The following is a 17,306-nucleotide window of genomic DNA, read 5'->3' as shown; positions in this document are numbered from 1 at the left end:
ATTTCGACATACTGTGTGATCAGCCAATGTCTATTGTAACACAGAAAGACATTAAGACTGTCATTTACTACAAGGTCAAGCTGAATCATGCAGCACTCTTTGGAGCTTTTGATACTTTATTATTTCCCAGCGTTCATCTGAGTTGTTTCTTCTGAGAATAACGTTTTTCTTAAAAAAAAAAAGAAAAAAAAAAGAAGTAATCTTGCAAAAACCAAGTCCCAGTGATCGGGGACAGGAAGGTCCAGTGGGGTTGGGGATTGAATGTGGAAAACAAGTGGATTGAATGACTGATTCTTTTTTTACCAGCAGAAACAGTTGTAATCTTTGTGAGGTGTCTTTGTTGAATATTGAATAGTGGGGAGGTGACGGTATGTATATTGATGAGGTATGAGAATAGTCGGTTGGACAATATCCTGTGAGGCAGTCGCATCAACGACCACATCATTTGTTTAGTGTTTTATTCAGTATGAATGTGGTTAATCCATCCACACAAATACATTCCTTTAGTTTAGTTAGAAAATCATAACCATGGGCATCTTGGGTTATTAGTGTGACTACGGTGCCAAAGGTCCACAGAAAGATTGCACAGCAATAGCAAGCATCCATATTTTTCTTAAACTATAAGACACTTCAAAAAAAGATGCAATTCAAGAGGGCAGTATCCAAACAAACGGCACTTTCATCATGACCTGTGCTGCAGTTGTAAGACCTGCCACCTGAAGCCCTCCTCAGACCCTCTTCTCCCTCCTGACTCGGTGGTGATGGTACCTCTCTCTCACAGCAATCATAGCATTTATTCTCGATAGACAAGCTCTTTGTGCCCAGTTTTTTCATGCCAGTTTTCAAAAGGCTTCTCTTTGTTTTGTAATGTGTTGGTAGAGTTTGTGTTGTCAAGTATCTGCGAATCGGGCACAATCTGTACGTGTGTGGAACCATCTTCAAAACGTAAATAGTTTAAGAGATTTACATATGAATCAGTACTGTGAGACTGGGAGATTTTCACATGTCCTATGTGCACATTTTACCCAAAGGTAAGGTCAGAATTATAGCCCCAAAGATGCTGGAGGTTTGGGGCCGATAAAAATTGAGAGATCACTGCATGTTTTACACAAATGAAATAAAATCAGACCTTTTTCTTATGATAAAATTGCCTCATTAGGTTTGATGGATCTTCATCCTTGGATCTTTGGATCATGGCTTTCAACCCTCATACCTAATTTAGTACGATAAGTACAGGAACTGTTCTACATTATTCCTTTAACACGGCACCTGTTTCTATAAAATCTTGATTGGCCAGAACTGGGTACCATATGAAATTAAAGTTTAAAGTGAAGTTAACCCAACAATTAAAATTCTGGCATTATCTATTCACCCTGATTCCAAATAGCTAAAAATAGCTAAAGGTTTTAGTGCACACCCTGTGTGAAGTGAGTGCACAAGTTCGACCTTGCCTCGAGGGTGTAAATATAGTTTTATGAAATCAATTTGGGATTCTGGGCTTCCGGAGCTGCGGTGTTTTGCTGTAAAGCAAAATATACGATACTATTAAAGCCATAACTGCCAGAATACAACCTGCCCTGTTACCTATGGTCAGGTCATCCACTATTTTGCCATAGAGAAATTTCAGTGGCAATGCTTGTTAATACGGGAAATGATGTACTGTTCTGATATTATAGGAAAACCCTCATCGACCAAACACCAAAGACAAGTGTGTATCTGATTACATGCCTCTATGGCAGTTTGTGGTGGCATTGGACAAAAACAAGAGTGAAAGATTACTTGGTGAGTCTGACACCAAGCAAAGAATACAAAGATAAGTAGCATAGCTTTGCCTGCTTTTGAGGATTTCTGATGCATCCAACATGCCAGTTTTCTAGATATCAAGTCAGCAGATGGTGGCGCAGTTTAATGAGTGAGGCAACTTATATCCAACATAAATGAGTCCCCTACTCAAAAAGCACAAGAGATAACTAAAAGAAATTGATACAAATCTAGAGGTAGCATACTTGGAAAAATGGGAAACAAGGAAGTAAATGGCTACTGTAATTTTGTACACATGAAGTACATCAATGCCAGTTTCACCACAGTTTTGTTGTCTCAGATAAGCCATAGATGTGGACAGGGGTATAAGATGTACTTCTGTATGACACAATCTCTAATTAACAAAAGATTTGCTCAATAATGAGACATAAATTGTTAAGCATCCTGTATTCACAGCGATTCCTTTGTGACCTGTCACTAAGACGGTTTGAGGTATATTTTGTCTTTCCCAGGAAAGTCCACGGAAAGCACATTCATAAATATACTGTCAGTGTGCTGCAGTTTGAGCTGAGTCTTGCAGGGGGGCAACGCAATTCATCAAATCCATCATTTTATTACTGTGGACAGATGAAAATATTAATTAGCTGGGTGTTATAATTTTGTGAAACTAATTATATAGAAAGCGCATAGTTTTTCCGTCTATTTGGGATGATAAGAGGTAAAACCCTGTCTGCTTCTGCTCAGCTAGTTCAGGGTAATTTTGGAGCATTATGGAAGAAACTCAAATCGAGTGAGATTAAAAAATCATTATCACTGTTTAATGAACATCCATTGTCATCCTGTGATTTTAATATTTATACAATGTAGCAGTAATAAACAAACACTAAGAAGATTAGAGATTATTATTTTTCCTCTATTTTTCTGCCTTGTCTAACAGACCATGTCATAGTGTATGCTCATGACATTATTAATGTAAAAAATGAAGCTGCACATCATGTCCACGCACGGATTCGCTGCGTTTGCGCTTCCACTGACAGAAAAAATGAAGCGATAATCATGTTGAGCTGATATCAGGAATGGAATGGAAACGTTGCAGCAGTGGAGCTACAAATAATATTAAGAAATAACGATGATTAAAAGTTTGAAGTGAAATGATTTATCTTAGACTTTTAACATGTTTTAAATCTTACTCGTTGGTCTGAGAGAACCCTATCCCTGAGGCAGAATTGACATGTCATCTAGATTTTAGCGGACCGCTCAGTTGGTGTTTGTAGACAAGAGAGTTAAGTCCCTAATCTGTGATGACACTGAGAGATAGCCTGGGGCTTTATCAGGAACAATTAGAGGGAGACTGATTTTTTTTAAACTCAATTATCAACTCTGAAATGAGTGGAAGCGGAAAGCGTGTTTTCACGAATCCAGAGTTGACAAACCAAAATGAATTGGATTTAATGTTAATTATTTTTATCGCACCAGTGGCCCGTGAAGTGGGCAGCATCCTTTTTTTTTTACTCTGTTCAGTTCACTTCATTCCCTATTGCAAAAAGTTCAAGTTCAAATATATTCTTATATGTTAGAAAGGCATGGAAAAGCAATCTTAAGCTTGAAAAAGCTCTATTATGATCAACCACTCCGTGGGCAGACCATCCCAGCTCGCAGACCACAGTTTCTATTAAAATCAAAAATTAAAACATGTGTTGGCCTGTGCACCCGCCGCAAAGAAGAAGGCCCCGCCGAGAGACAGAGATCTGGAAATGAAATTGTAGGCGTGAGTTAAACTTTGAAGTGTTAATTGAAGTCACTTGGGCCTGTGCTCAGCAGGTCAGTGTACAGAACGTGAAGCTAATCAAATACGAAAGATGACAAGAAGCCTCTATAGAAACATTGTATTGTAGTAGTTCTTGGTAGACCCTTTTGTGTTATTTCTGAAGAAGTTTAATAGTGGATTCAGACACACTTCAGATATGTTTTCAGCTAGCAGGGTCACTGTGTTAGATTAGGTGATTAGAGATATGAACTCTTGCCATGTCATGGCTGAGAGACAAGACCACAGTCTTAGCTTGCCATCTTTTAATCATCGCAGCTGAAGCACATTTCAGTTCCCAAAGCCCCTATGCCTGCTGGGTTAGGCTGTTATTGGGATGAAATTATTGAGTGTGAACCTGGCATAATTGATTGTGTTTTATTGTTAAATTATGTCTGGAGTGTGTTTCATGTGGTGCAGGCAGTTTTGTTGTGGGTGCATGGGACGTGGAGGTTGATTTTTCTCTGTGCTTAGTTGAGTTTGACAGAGATTACAGATAAAACAGTCTTTGTCTGGTTTTCTTACAAGTTAGACAAAAACACACTTAGCGTGACACACATCACACAAGAGTGGAATAATTCCAAACACTTAGCTATGTGATTGACAATATACGCACCCAAAGACTCATCTTCTGTGTCTTCTTTGCATGCAACACAAGTTGGTTAGCGTTCCACCAGAGCACTTATCTCTCAGAGCGATGAGATGACGCAGTGCCATCTTAATGCACGAGGCTCCTCACCTGCAGGGTTGCTTGTTCCCTTTAGTCAAGACCTTTGACCAGAAACTATTAGCATGTTAATGAAGGCTGTTCAACACAGCACTGCCACTAACTGTGTCTGCTGCAGGAGTGCTGTCAGTGTTACCGCTCCCCTCTGTCACCGACGCCCGAGTTGACAATTTAACTTTTCTGACTTGCCTCTTAGCGTGGCCATAGCAACCGCAGGAACCACACTGGGGAAAACTACTACTTCTGTTACAGAGTGCTGACACGTGAGTGCCCCGCTTTCTATGTGCTTCTTCTCCTGCGCAGCTCAAAGACATCAGTGAAATGCATCAGCCTTTGAGCAACATCGCCGTGAAAGTGTTTCCTGCATGGGCCAAATCACCTTTTTTGCACTGAAGAAATGTTGACGTGTGGCAGAAGGAGTGACACAGGTTGAAATGATAATGCTAACGATGGCAGATATCCATTTAGCTGCGTCAGTTTCAGGGGCATGCTGCCTCGCTGTCACACTGTCATGGCTGTCATGTAATATTCAGTAGCAAAACTTAAAACGTTAAATAAAATACAAACATTCAGATACATTTTACATTGATGTCGCTTTCACTTTCTTGACATTCTCTTCAGCCCTTTTATGTTCATTCATTAATAACCTGCGTGACTTGGAGCAGAGCACAGAGTTTCAGATTGCAGTAATAAATACAATGAACAATTTGCCAAGTCTGTAGCAGAGACTAGCGCTTAAAAAAACAGGGTCTGTACATATACAGTACATATACTTTGTTACCTTACTTAAGTGAATTTTTCAGGTATCTGTACTTCATTCTCTACTTCACATTTTCCAAACAGGCTGTATTTGAGGGGAATTATCGATTATTTCTATTTTGCTTCATTGCAAGCCGCCTTCCCAACATCCCAGAACTGATTTCAAGTGCATATCACGCAGACCTAGCAAGACGAGGCAAAGTAACAAGACGGAAACAGACAGAGAAGGAGAAAAAAGGCGTGTTAGTGGCTCGTATCTGCGGGGACCCTGCAGCTCTCTGCCTGGATTTTCATGTTTTCAGAGGGATACTTTTCACTCTAATACTTTGAGTACATTTCAGAGTCTGTACTTAATTACTCTGACTTGATTAAAGAAGTTGAATCAGTACTATCGGAATCTTTTTTTACACAATTATCTGTACTTGTACTTGAGCCTGTCTGGGTTGGGAACTGAAAAAGAAAGTGTTTCTCTTGTCAGCGTCCTAATTGGCTATGATGATCTTGGTAACTTATTGGTAGTTGTATTGTGATAGTATTGTGGTAGTTGTATTTTAAATCTTTTGGATCTTTTCATACACGCAAACGAAAATCTAGTAAACGCTGTAGAAGGTTTAGTATCTGATGAAGCAGTATCTCTTCAATTATCTGTTAAAATGTCTTGTGTAAATGTTTTTGTTACACAGAGAGTTCAGATTATATGCTTTCCTGTACATTAGCTTTCCATTTCAGCATTACAGACTTTTCTTTCCTTTTGCTTCGAGTACACCTTGACTAAAACGCTTTCTCTGATAAGTCATTTAACTGCATTGTACGATAAACTGACCTAATTTGGGGACTGGTGATGCTCTTATTACCCTGGAAGGTGCCATAACACACAGACCTGTACAAACACAAGGAGGCATGGGCTTTTCGTTGATGCATTTTTAATTCTCTACACTATTAAGCCAGAGTTATGCAGTCATTGTTTGCCGAGAAAACAATTACAACACAAATTTGTTTTTGCTGTAGTGCTTTCAAGCTAAAACTACATTTTGAATCCTTTCAAATTTATTGCTGCTGTAGCAGAGAAATTAAACTTAATTGTCGATCAGTGAGCCTTTATCATGCCTCTTTATCAGGACCAGTGGGAACTAGTTTCATTAGAAATTTCCACTCTCTCTCTCAACAAAAGAAAGCTTTAATGCAAGCTTTCATTAACTTCCATTTTCCATGAACTTTGCTTTTATTTTGTCATAATGGGCTTCATAGATTTGAACTTGGCTTCCTGTTTGTGTGAGATGGATAGTTGATGAAAAGTGATTTGTTATGGATAGAGATAATGCATTTCAATGGAAATGCCCTCCTTCTTTGTTTCCTGCCTTGCCCAATGTGTCATATAAAAGCCCACAGATTCCATTTTAGTCGTGTTAGATGATTATGAGCTGCAAAACAACACATTCACTTTTCGGGGCCTGGGGTGAATCTGACCCAGTGTCACCCCCCTGCGCCAGCCTTTCCAACAATAATCAAGAGGAAAGGAGTTTGCAGCAGTTTGCCAGAAAGACCTCTTTACATGGTCCTTCCATGTCGTCGTAAAGGGATCCTCTGGAGTCCAGGACTGCCTCTGGACCTTTGCTTTCATTGGGTGTCTCAGCCTCTTCGTCTACCACAGCATTAGCGGGATCATGTACTACTTTGAGTTCCCTCATATCACCAAGCTCGAAGAAAAGGTGGCGTCAGAGAAAACCTTCCCTGCCTTTACATTTTGTAATGTAAATCCTCTTAGAAAGTCTGCACTCACTGCCTGTGACATAGAGCATCTGAGGGAGCTCTTGCATATACCTGCAGAGCACACAGAGAACATCACAAGTCCTACGCATGAGGTGAATGAGGAAAGTTTCAAATGCCTCAATGGGACCAAAGCAGAGCTACCATGCTGCGGCCAGTTTGACTGGAAAAGGCTGTACGACCGTTCAGCTCACCGCCTGTGGGACATGGTGAAGTCTTGTCGCTTTAAGAAGGCCCACTGCACGGCTGAAGACTTTGAGTCTGTGAGTAATTTTCTCGCTTGCCTTTGAACTTAATCCTTTCAGCAGAGGTTTTGGCCTTAAGGCTCTCGCAGTTGTATGGGAGATATGAATAAACCAAGAAATATGCATATAAACCACAGTGTATTGAAGAATCAAAGACTTCCCCCTCCTGATTTTTTTTTTACCTGGTTTCAGAGTGTGATTGGTTTCATAGAAGTTGGACAATTGAGTTATATATCTAGTTCTTTTCTTCCAGTATAGAGGATGTGCACATTGCCTCATTTTGGACAAGATCACTGAGAACTATTTCATCTATGAAGACAGTTACTAGACTTCAAAGAGGAAACCTTTTTCTGTTTGATGTCCGTGTCTTACTGTAGTATTTCTGCATCAATTCATTTTATTTTTGGCGAGTGGTCTCACACCTGACTATGGGCCACATGCATTTTTATGTGTGATTCTAGTTTTTTTTCGAGTGGTTCTTGTGTTCAGACTCAAGTTTTTTTTGGAAATTGGTTTGAAAGACAAATTTACGGATCCCTGTTTGTCACGCATTCTGTGCTGAGAGATGTGTGTGATAGTTATCAAACGGGCACACGAGCCTGGGAGTGCAGGTCGCCTGTCGTCTGTGGCACATCTTGCACGCAGCGACTGAAACGTCTTTCTATTATGCATTTCCATGTGCGCGTGGTTGCGCATGTAGATATAGGATAAGTGTGATTAATTGTATATTCTGCTGGATTCACTTACGCTCATTCGCTTGGCTGGGGGCAGTTTAGCATGCAGAGTTATCCAGGTTTAAAATCCGTTGTAGGTTTTTTTAGGTATACTTAAGGAATACTGTTGAGGGGAGGAGTCATTTTTATTCAGCCCTAGAAAAGGTGTGAACGCACCACTTAAAAAAATATGCATGGGAGTTAAAATAAACAGCAGTGTAAATGCTTCAACAACCAGTTTATTTATGAAGGCAAAGTTTTACACTGTGAGTAACAGGAGTGATTGATAATGCTGATATACAGTTTGTGGATATTAGGTGGGTTTCAATCCATCTATTTTAATGAGCATTTACATTTTGTGCTTAAAACAATCTGAGGAGATCCAGAATATTGGAAAAGAAATATAGCAAAATAGTTTTAGTGATTGGCTGAGGTGGAAAAAGTTAGCCTATCTATCAAAGCAACATGTGGAAACAGACTTAACCTTTTTCTTTATCTTAACCTTGTGACTCTTATCTTGTGGGGGCATTTTGCTGGCATGGTTTGAATCCACTAGTAGTAGCCAGTATTAGATACTATCGAATATCGCGATATTTGCCTTCGTAAGTGCCATTTTTCACAACATCGAATGCCGAACAGCTGTGTGATTCTTCCCCTGAAAGGGAACTGTATCTGCATTTATCACAAGATATAATACAAATAAAATACAATACAATAACACTGTAAGAGGACCCCGACTCCCCACCTCAACAACAGTAATTTCATGTAAGGGCAGGACACTATCGTGATAGAGAAATTCGGATATTACTCTAGCCCAATCAAGTCGCACGTGTGCGAAATATGATAAGAGACAATTTACGTCTGTGGCGTTTAACTTTGGTTAACTTTAATGCAAATACTGCATTGACAGGCAACGGTCATTTGCTTAAATTGACGATAGTGGCCTCTTCTTAGATGACAATGCTCCCATCCGTAGGGCACGTTTCAATCATATGATAAGGCTTTCACATTCAGCGAATACAACACCTATGGGAGCTTTTGAACTAACGCATTAGACAGCACTCTCCACAACCATCATAAAAACACAGAATGAGGGGTTATATTTTGGAGGAAGGGTGTCCCATCCCTCCAGTTGAGTTCCAGAGACTCAACTGTAGAATCAATGGCAAGGCACACTGAAGCTGTCATGGTGGTACATGATGGCCCGACACATTCCCAAGACACTTCATGTTGTTCCTTTAATGTGTTACCTGTCTGTGACTTTCAACAGAGTATAAGAAATCCATGGATGAATTAAACACCTTCCCTTCAGACCAAGTGAGGAAACTGAAGACGCGGTGCCACTTGCTGCGCTTTCTGTCATGATCCTGTTTTTTGTTGTTATAATATTTCCTGTTTTTTCCTGTTTCTTGGTTTTCTGTGTCAGTCAGCTTTTATTTAATAAAGCTGCCCTTAGTTCCTGAATCCTGTCTGCCTGCCTGCCTGAGTGTTTCCGCATTTGGGTCCTACCCTTCTCTCATAATTGTACCACTTTCATGTAAAACTTTGGCCTTCGGTTGCTTTTGTCGATCAGGAGGAGAGTTCATTGTTCCCATGATTGGCTTGAAGCACCAGTCATAGACGAACATAACGTAACAGTCCTTTTTTTGTCAGAAATTTGTCTGTGTGTGTAAACTCCGGAAATCAACCCTCCTTACCACAAGAGTTGGGTGGATTATTCTGTGGTATTTACAATCTCTTTCTATTTGATTAGAGATCTAAGAGCATCAAGGCAGATTAACTCTGCCCCTATGGTGTAAATAACCCCACCAATCGCTTCACGTCCATGGCAGCAACTCACAAGGCATTAAGTTGTGAAGACTTTATCGATAGCTGTTGTGTTTGGGGGGGGTTTAATTAAAACCCTGCTCACTCAGAAGGCACTGTCACTGCACTGAGATATCTTCGGCGAAAAAAAAGATCAGGTTTTTATCATCGTGTTTGTCAGAACCTCGTGTTAATATCTGTTGAATTACAATGTCGGCAAATCATATTGATGACAGCCATATCTTAGAAATATTGCACCAAGAAAAAAATGTCACATGCAATGTTCTGCAAGCAAGGAAAGTCTTACTAAAACCCCTTTCTTTCTTACTTTCCCAAATCAAAGATAAAAAATGTGGACGATTCTTTTTTTTACATGTTTGAACAAGACAGTAACAGCAGCAGATGGTCAAGACTAGCTTTTACATTGATGTGCTTAGGTTTGTCCCTTTAGGCTGCCCAGGTATAAGGTGGAAAACTTGAAATGATTGGTATGCTCTAGAATTCACACCTATCTGTCGCCCTGGGGCTAGAGAGAGAGCATGCTGCTTGACACTTCCCATATTCCAATAGATGTGGGAGTTTTCTCTGACCTTGTGGTCCTCGGAGTGCGACTGACATCAGGTTTGTTAACGTAAATTACCATTCTATTCATTAAGGTAATTATATAAATAATGCATAAAAGTACTTGTGTTTTCCGTTTTAAAATGCTGAAGTTGTGCTTGCATTTATACAAGGCCTATAGGTTTAATACAGTGGCTGAAGACGGCAAACAGGGTGCAACCTTAGAAAACAAATGTGAACAGAGAAAACACGAGCATATTCAGAAAACATCAGTTTGACATCACTTGCGCAGCATTTAGGAAACGCACTGCAAATACATGATCACCCTGTAACAGCCCAAAATACTTAAGTTAGTAAAATGTGCAAATACAGAAATGTCAAAAACACACAAACCCTGAAAACACATGATTCAGAAAAAACGCTGCGTATTCAGTAGACACAGTGGAAGTGCACCAGGCCTCCAGGGGGAGGTGTTTGGTGAGAACAGCTTGATTTTGACACAAGACCAGACCATGGACCAGACTACACTAAACATTTACTGTACACTTGTTGTGTTGTCACATTAAACTGCACTTAACCATCACTGTAGTAAATCATTAACAGTTTTTGAAAGAGTTTTCTATTAAAAGTGAAGCATAGTATTTATGGGAGTGACCCAGCGAGCATTGTCAGACTGATCAGTACCAATGACATAATGTTCCAAATACTAATACTACTAAAAATTCCAGTAAGTGAAATGGTAATGTGAATGTAAAAGTATTCAGTGAGTATTCGGAGCAATCAGTGAAGTCCACAGAACTGAACCACAGAAAATGTTTTGGACCAGTTTTGTCTCTGACCCTTTGGTCATATAATAAGTGGGCAGCAGTGGATTGAGACATGCACTTGTCTTGAAAATAAAATGATTACCTCCAGTTTTTATTTGGAGCTACAAACAAGCAAGTGGAATCCAAGTGCAGTGTCAAAGACAGCTTCAGCCATCACGGCTTTTTTTTTTTGGTCTGGAGTTTTACTTTGGCCGTCTAAGGTTTTGGCTTTGGTGAAAAAAACTAATTACCGCCAGAAACCAAATGAACTTCAATGCAGGACATTGAACTCCTCCAGTTACCAGTTACCACACTATGAGAAGGCTACCATAAGAAAATGAATTTGACTTTTCTGAATATTGAAATTCTTTCTTGTAAGTTGCTTAAAAATAAAAGAATGAGAGCATATTATTCATGGTCAGATTGCACTTATCACTTATACACCATTTGCATAACTATGGACAGCTGTACACATGCATCTAATGCATCTAATGATTACATATACCTATAATCGCACACTATTGGGTCTACAACAACATCAAGCAAGTGCAACAACACAAGACATAACAAGCGAGCTAATATTACTTTAGTCCAGTAGCTCTCTTTTTTCCTTCCTTCATGAACGGTCTTTTAGTCTCTATCATGCTGTCTGTAGAGGCTGCTGAGCCAGGTTCCCTCACCCACTCTTATGGCTTTTATTCTGGCGTCGGTCCACGGCAGCATTCCCCGCTCCCTTCCTGAAAATGTCCTCCCGGCAGTTCAAAGTGCCTGTGCTCTGAGCTCCCAGTCCAGTCCAGGGAGAGCCAGCTAGCTGCACGGCTAAAAGAGGAAACTAGCTAACAGCAGTTACAGTGCTTCAGCAGCAAACTATCTGCTCATTGGGACACTGAAAATCACAAAGCAGAGCATCCAGATGACATCAGAGGGAGACCAGAAAGCATTTCGCCATAAAATATGATCCTGTTTCTCTAACATACAGTAGTTGGTGGTGTGTGATTTACTGTTGTAAAAGACCCAAGTCACACGGTGCAAGAACAGGCATTTGGGGCACAGAGTGGGAATGACACACACCATTCTCACAATAACAAGTCAGTGCGCCTTCAAAATGATTTTGGAGCTGTTATTTTAAGGTAAAGTAATAACATAATGTTGTTTCAAAGTCAATTTATTTAATACAGAAACATAAAGATTAGGTAACTTGTAGTTTAAATCAAGTTTTATTTGAGTTATAGCTTTCCTTTACATTATGATCTTAATGCAGCCTGGCAGCATAGTGCATATCGTCTATGCCAGCAATTTCAGCAGCACATAGTCTATTGTGAGAATAATATCCTGCAATCCAACTGGTTTGTCTTTGACTCTTAGGTAAAATCTATGTGTCCGACTTTACCCACAGGTAAACAGAGAAGGGTAATGAATACATTTAAGATGTTGTCATGTAGGGTAAGCATCACCATTTCCTGCTCAGCAAGTATCCATGGCAACTCTAATTCTGCAGGTGGGGCCAGATCACTGAAGGTAATTGCTTCAAACCGATGCATACTTTTACCAAATTGACCTTTATCAAAACCTTGAGCCATATTAATCATCAGTTTAGTCTCCATTTAGGCTGTGGTCTGACTTTGTCGAGTCATATTGATTTATAAAGCTGTCTGCAGGGAGGCACCAGACAACAGCTTTTCACATAGGGGCTGAATGGCGCCATTTCATCCTGTATGTCAGGCTGAATAGATAAATAAATAAATGAATGGCATCATAACAGACTTCACTATAAAAGGCTCTGCAGTGTCTCTCTAAGTTAGACAGGACCCAAGGACTTCAAATGGTTGCCATTTGAGCTCAATTTTCATATTTTCTTTCTGTGTCAGCTCAGAAGGAGGTTGAGTCATCAGGGATTTTAGAAGTAAAAGAGGAACACAGTGTGCTAGCTTTGTTATGGTAGACATTCACACTAATAACACATATTTTACAGAATTATTCCTGATTTAGTCTTCGGAAATGCAGAGAATGGAAGAACAGTATAATCAGACCAAAAAATGGCAGAGCTACTAACATTTTTATTTTCTACTTGATTATCTTTCCACTCAAACTTGCATGACCATGAATATCTTCATCCCCTTACGTTCATTTCAAAACAGTACGTTTATTTGTCTGGTGGTTCAAGACTTGTTGAAGGTTCACCTTCTCATGGTCTCTGACTCACACCATTAACACTCTGGAAATAGATGATTTAACAGCTTTTTCCCCCGTCTCATCCATGTATTCATCCTAGTTTGTCTGCTCGTTAAACTCTTCAAATGATTCCACACTTAACACTAACTTTCCAATTGGCCTGTAACAATGTTGTTTAATTGCTCGACATGAATCACTGTGACTGCGTCCCGCTGCTCATTGGACGTTCTAATTTAGTAATTTGGGTATTTCGGGAGACGCATGTTCTCAAAAGCTCGAAACAGACCATCTAACATCCACTGCTCTTCTCTGTGTATAATTAGATCCAAATCCTGTTCTCTGATCGTTGACAACACATTATCCTCTGTGTCACTCCCACAAGCACCATTAGGGTGAGTGGCCCTGCTTCATTTGCCTGTCTTTTTTTCTGCGTCTTTAGCTGTGACCCCAAAGCTGTTTGCTAAGCAGAGGAATCGAGAAAGGATTCACTTAGATGAAATGACAGGCTAATAGCGTTTAATGAGCTGTTTTGGCATGATGTCGTCCTCCTGAGCTTGTTTGCAGAGCAAGGCTATCTGACACTACCCATCTGCAACCCCCAACTGTGTGTGTGTGTGTGTACATGCATCTGTGGCTTTGTGTGTGTGCGTGTGTGTGTGTGCATTTATCTGTGTTTTTGTGTATGTGTGTAGCTGTGATCACAGGGGGACAGGCTGACACAACTAATGGAGAGAGATGTACAGCGCAGACCTGGCACCGCACAAGAGGCTTTCAGCTCCTTAGCCTTGATTCAGAGATTCAGGAAGAGTGATGGTCTGAGAAGACCCCCAGATACACTAAAATCACCGGCAGATAAGAGCTCTAGATGTGTTTCTAAGAGGATAGACATGATTTGAGAGAGATAGGTATTAACCAAGATGAGAAGCAGACCTCCTACACATGTCCCAGCGAAAAGCCTAGAGGTCTCTAAACTTGGATATGCATACTTCTGAAGGCATCGCCGCTAGGCTTAAAGCAGTGGATCTCAAACTTTTTTTATACTTTGTAAAACTTAAAGAAACCAGAATGTGATCATTTACTCATTCAAATCAATGGGAAACAAAGACAATATGTTTAATGCTTTACCAGAAATATGCTCGATGTTACTGACGCATTTCAAACCAGTTGGGTCAGGGGCAACAAAAGAGTGGGAAAACTGTAGGAACACGTTTGGAACATTCCACAGGTAAACAGGTGACAGTGTCATGATTCGGGGCATCCTCGAAAGGCTCATAAGCAAGGATAAGGCGAGGTTCACCACTTTGTGAAATGCATGATTGTGTAAAACTGTTGCGGGTAAACAGTTCATCTCCAAATGAAAGCTTTCTGTTTTTATTTACGTTATAGGCAGTGTCCCAACTTTTGGGAATTGGGGATGTAATGAAATGGATCAAAGTAGAATTTTAGTGAAATTGGTTCACGGCCCATTTGTTTATCATTTAAAACACCACGGTTGCAAAACTAAACTGAATTTGAGTCCCTTTATGCTACATCCGAGAAAAAAACAAAAAGAGAACAAGCTGAGTGGAGTGTAGAGGACAAACTGAGGAGTCTCACAGCCGTTAACATGTTCTTGTACTAAGTATTCACTACTACGTTATTACGTGACACTGACTCTGCCTTCATTTTGATCTCAACTAGACACCTGTAAAATTTCATGAATGCATGTTTCACGGTTGTGCGCTATCACGCTGACAAAATCTGTCCCCACCTGGCAACTTGCTCTGATGTCTTAAAAATATCTACAAAGACTACTGTAATTTGAAGAGTTATGATAACAGGCTCACTTACCCGGTCCTATCCTGATATGGCTCTCATAGAACAAAACTACCAAAGGCACTGTATAATAACTGTTGATTATAGTGTTTTCAGAAGTAACGTTGCTGGAGAATGGAGTCCAAGGGTAAAGATGGGCAGAAAGAGATTCTGCATTTGACCTCGGAGGGTAAGCATGCACATTAAAAAAGTTAAAGATCGCCTCCACTAAAACACTTGTTTTTCCTGTGTGTACGTGCCTTAAATTGTCTGACCTTGACCAAAACTGATTTGTATCTGTTGAGCGTTTGTAACTAAAGAGGTGCTTTCACATTCCTGAAGGGGATTATGTCTGTGCACTTCCCTAAAATCTGAGATTAGAATGTACCCCGAGCACGAATTCAAAAAACAATCGCTGTCTCATACACAAATACTACAGCTGCCAATGAGCCGGTTCCCAGGCAAACTTGACTGACATATTACACATGATATGACAATCGCAGGTGGATGGAAATATCTTTCTGCAAACTTTGATTAGACCTGTGACACTGTGAATACACTAGTGGATATTATTGTATGTTCAACAGCCAGTCTCTCTTTTACCAGTCAGCTATGTATTCAGTGTTGTGATGTGCTTCCATTCCCCTTTTTTTAGAAGCTCTTTTTTATGTAGGAAAACCATGCTACACTAATAAACCATGTTTAAATGTGTCTAGAGGGGAACTTAAGCCACAATAAATAGGGCAGGAGTAGCTATACACTGGTAAAAGTCTAAAATCAAAGAAAATGGTTTGTCACAGTACAATTCAAATTTGATCTGGTAAGTTATCCCAACCCATCTGGCAGGGGATTTAAACAAACATACATGTTTTCTGCCCCATGCAGCCTCTGAGAAACTGGTTCAGTAACGGTTTTATGCTGTTTGAAGAGCATACAGGAGACAGTCAGGTTAATTTGACATCCAGTCCTGGAAAAGAGAGGAAACGGTTACAGTAAATAGTTATGCACTGAATACAAATGAATGTCTAATCTACAGTAAACATTGAGCTTGAGGTGCTGTGAAACTCACTGCGAGTACGGCACTCAACCACCACCCTGAGTGTTACAATAATGCAGCGTTGGTATTTTATATTAGCTTATCTGCTGGGGTAATTCTGTTTGTCATGCAATTAAGGAAGACTTGCATACTTAAATGTTACAGAAAGGTATGCTCCCTGCTTGAAATTAATTTCCACAACCACAGTGAACTTTGAATTTAATAAGCTATTATCACATAATCTGTATTATAGTTAAATGCAATAACCACTGCAGACGCACACTCACAAAAGGAAAGCCTAATGAGGTTTGCACGACTTATTGTCTGTCTTGCAGTCAGCTTCATTTATGGCCATGCTAAATTGATTTGGAAAATATTATTAAACCTACTGAACCGTCCTTTCTCTAATTATTACAGAGCAACCTCAACATTTATATTACTATATATACACACATATACACACACATACACACACACACACAGGGAAGCTGTTTCATTCTGCAACCCAAACTAAACCTTTTGAGCCCCTCGCTCTCATCTCTGTGCTGCTGCATGCCCAGAATGTTAAACTGCTAAAGAATACAGACTATTTCTAAGGCTTCCTCCTTCTTCCCTTGTGTTTAAACTGGAAAATCACCATATATCCACCTTTGGTTGATGTCTAAGTGTGTGTTGAGCAGCTAAAGGGATAAAGTCCGGACAGCTTAGGCATCCTGAGCCATTATGATATTTTTCCAGGCCATTCTCCTGTTGCAAGACCCTTGTCAGTATGACCCCCAAAAAACGAAGAATTGTGACACTTTGATCCAAAGATTAAGCTTATTTATTTGCAGTGTTTATTCTTGACGTTCTGTCCCATAGCCTCTTGAGATTGATATTTAATTTGTTGTAACTGTGAGCGAACACATTTCTGCAAGTCTGCAACATTCACAGTGTAACAGCTCTGTACTGCTCTGTCAATACAGACCTCCGTATCCAAAAGTCGTAATTGAGTGTAAAGCAGGGCTGCTCAAGTCAGGCCTGTGGACCGTAGTTGGCCCGGCAAAAGATTCAAAGTTGGCATGCGACATTTTTGAGCAGTTTTATTTTTTTGTAAGGTAGAAATGTTCTTTCAGTATGTATAACATTAATTATGAGTATGGTCGAGACCTGCTCCAATTAGAAAGTGTCATGGTTTGAAACCTACTTTGGTTTTGGGGTCACAGTTTGGTACTAATTGTTAATTACAATGGGAAAAAAAAGGCACAACATCCTAAACGCATCAGGCTAAGTTTCTTTTATTTATTTTTTTCCAACAGACAGCATTGTGAGTTACACTTTGTTCCACCTAATGTCCACCTAGTTCCATCTGAGAT

This window comes from Pagrus major, chromosome 9 (assembly GCF_040436345.1).
Source record: "Pagrus major chromosome 9, Pma_NU_1.0".
Taxonomy (NCBI): Eukaryota; Metazoa; Chordata; class Actinopteri; order Spariformes; family Sparidae; genus Pagrus; species Pagrus major.
This window is presented reverse-complemented; position numbering follows the sequence as displayed.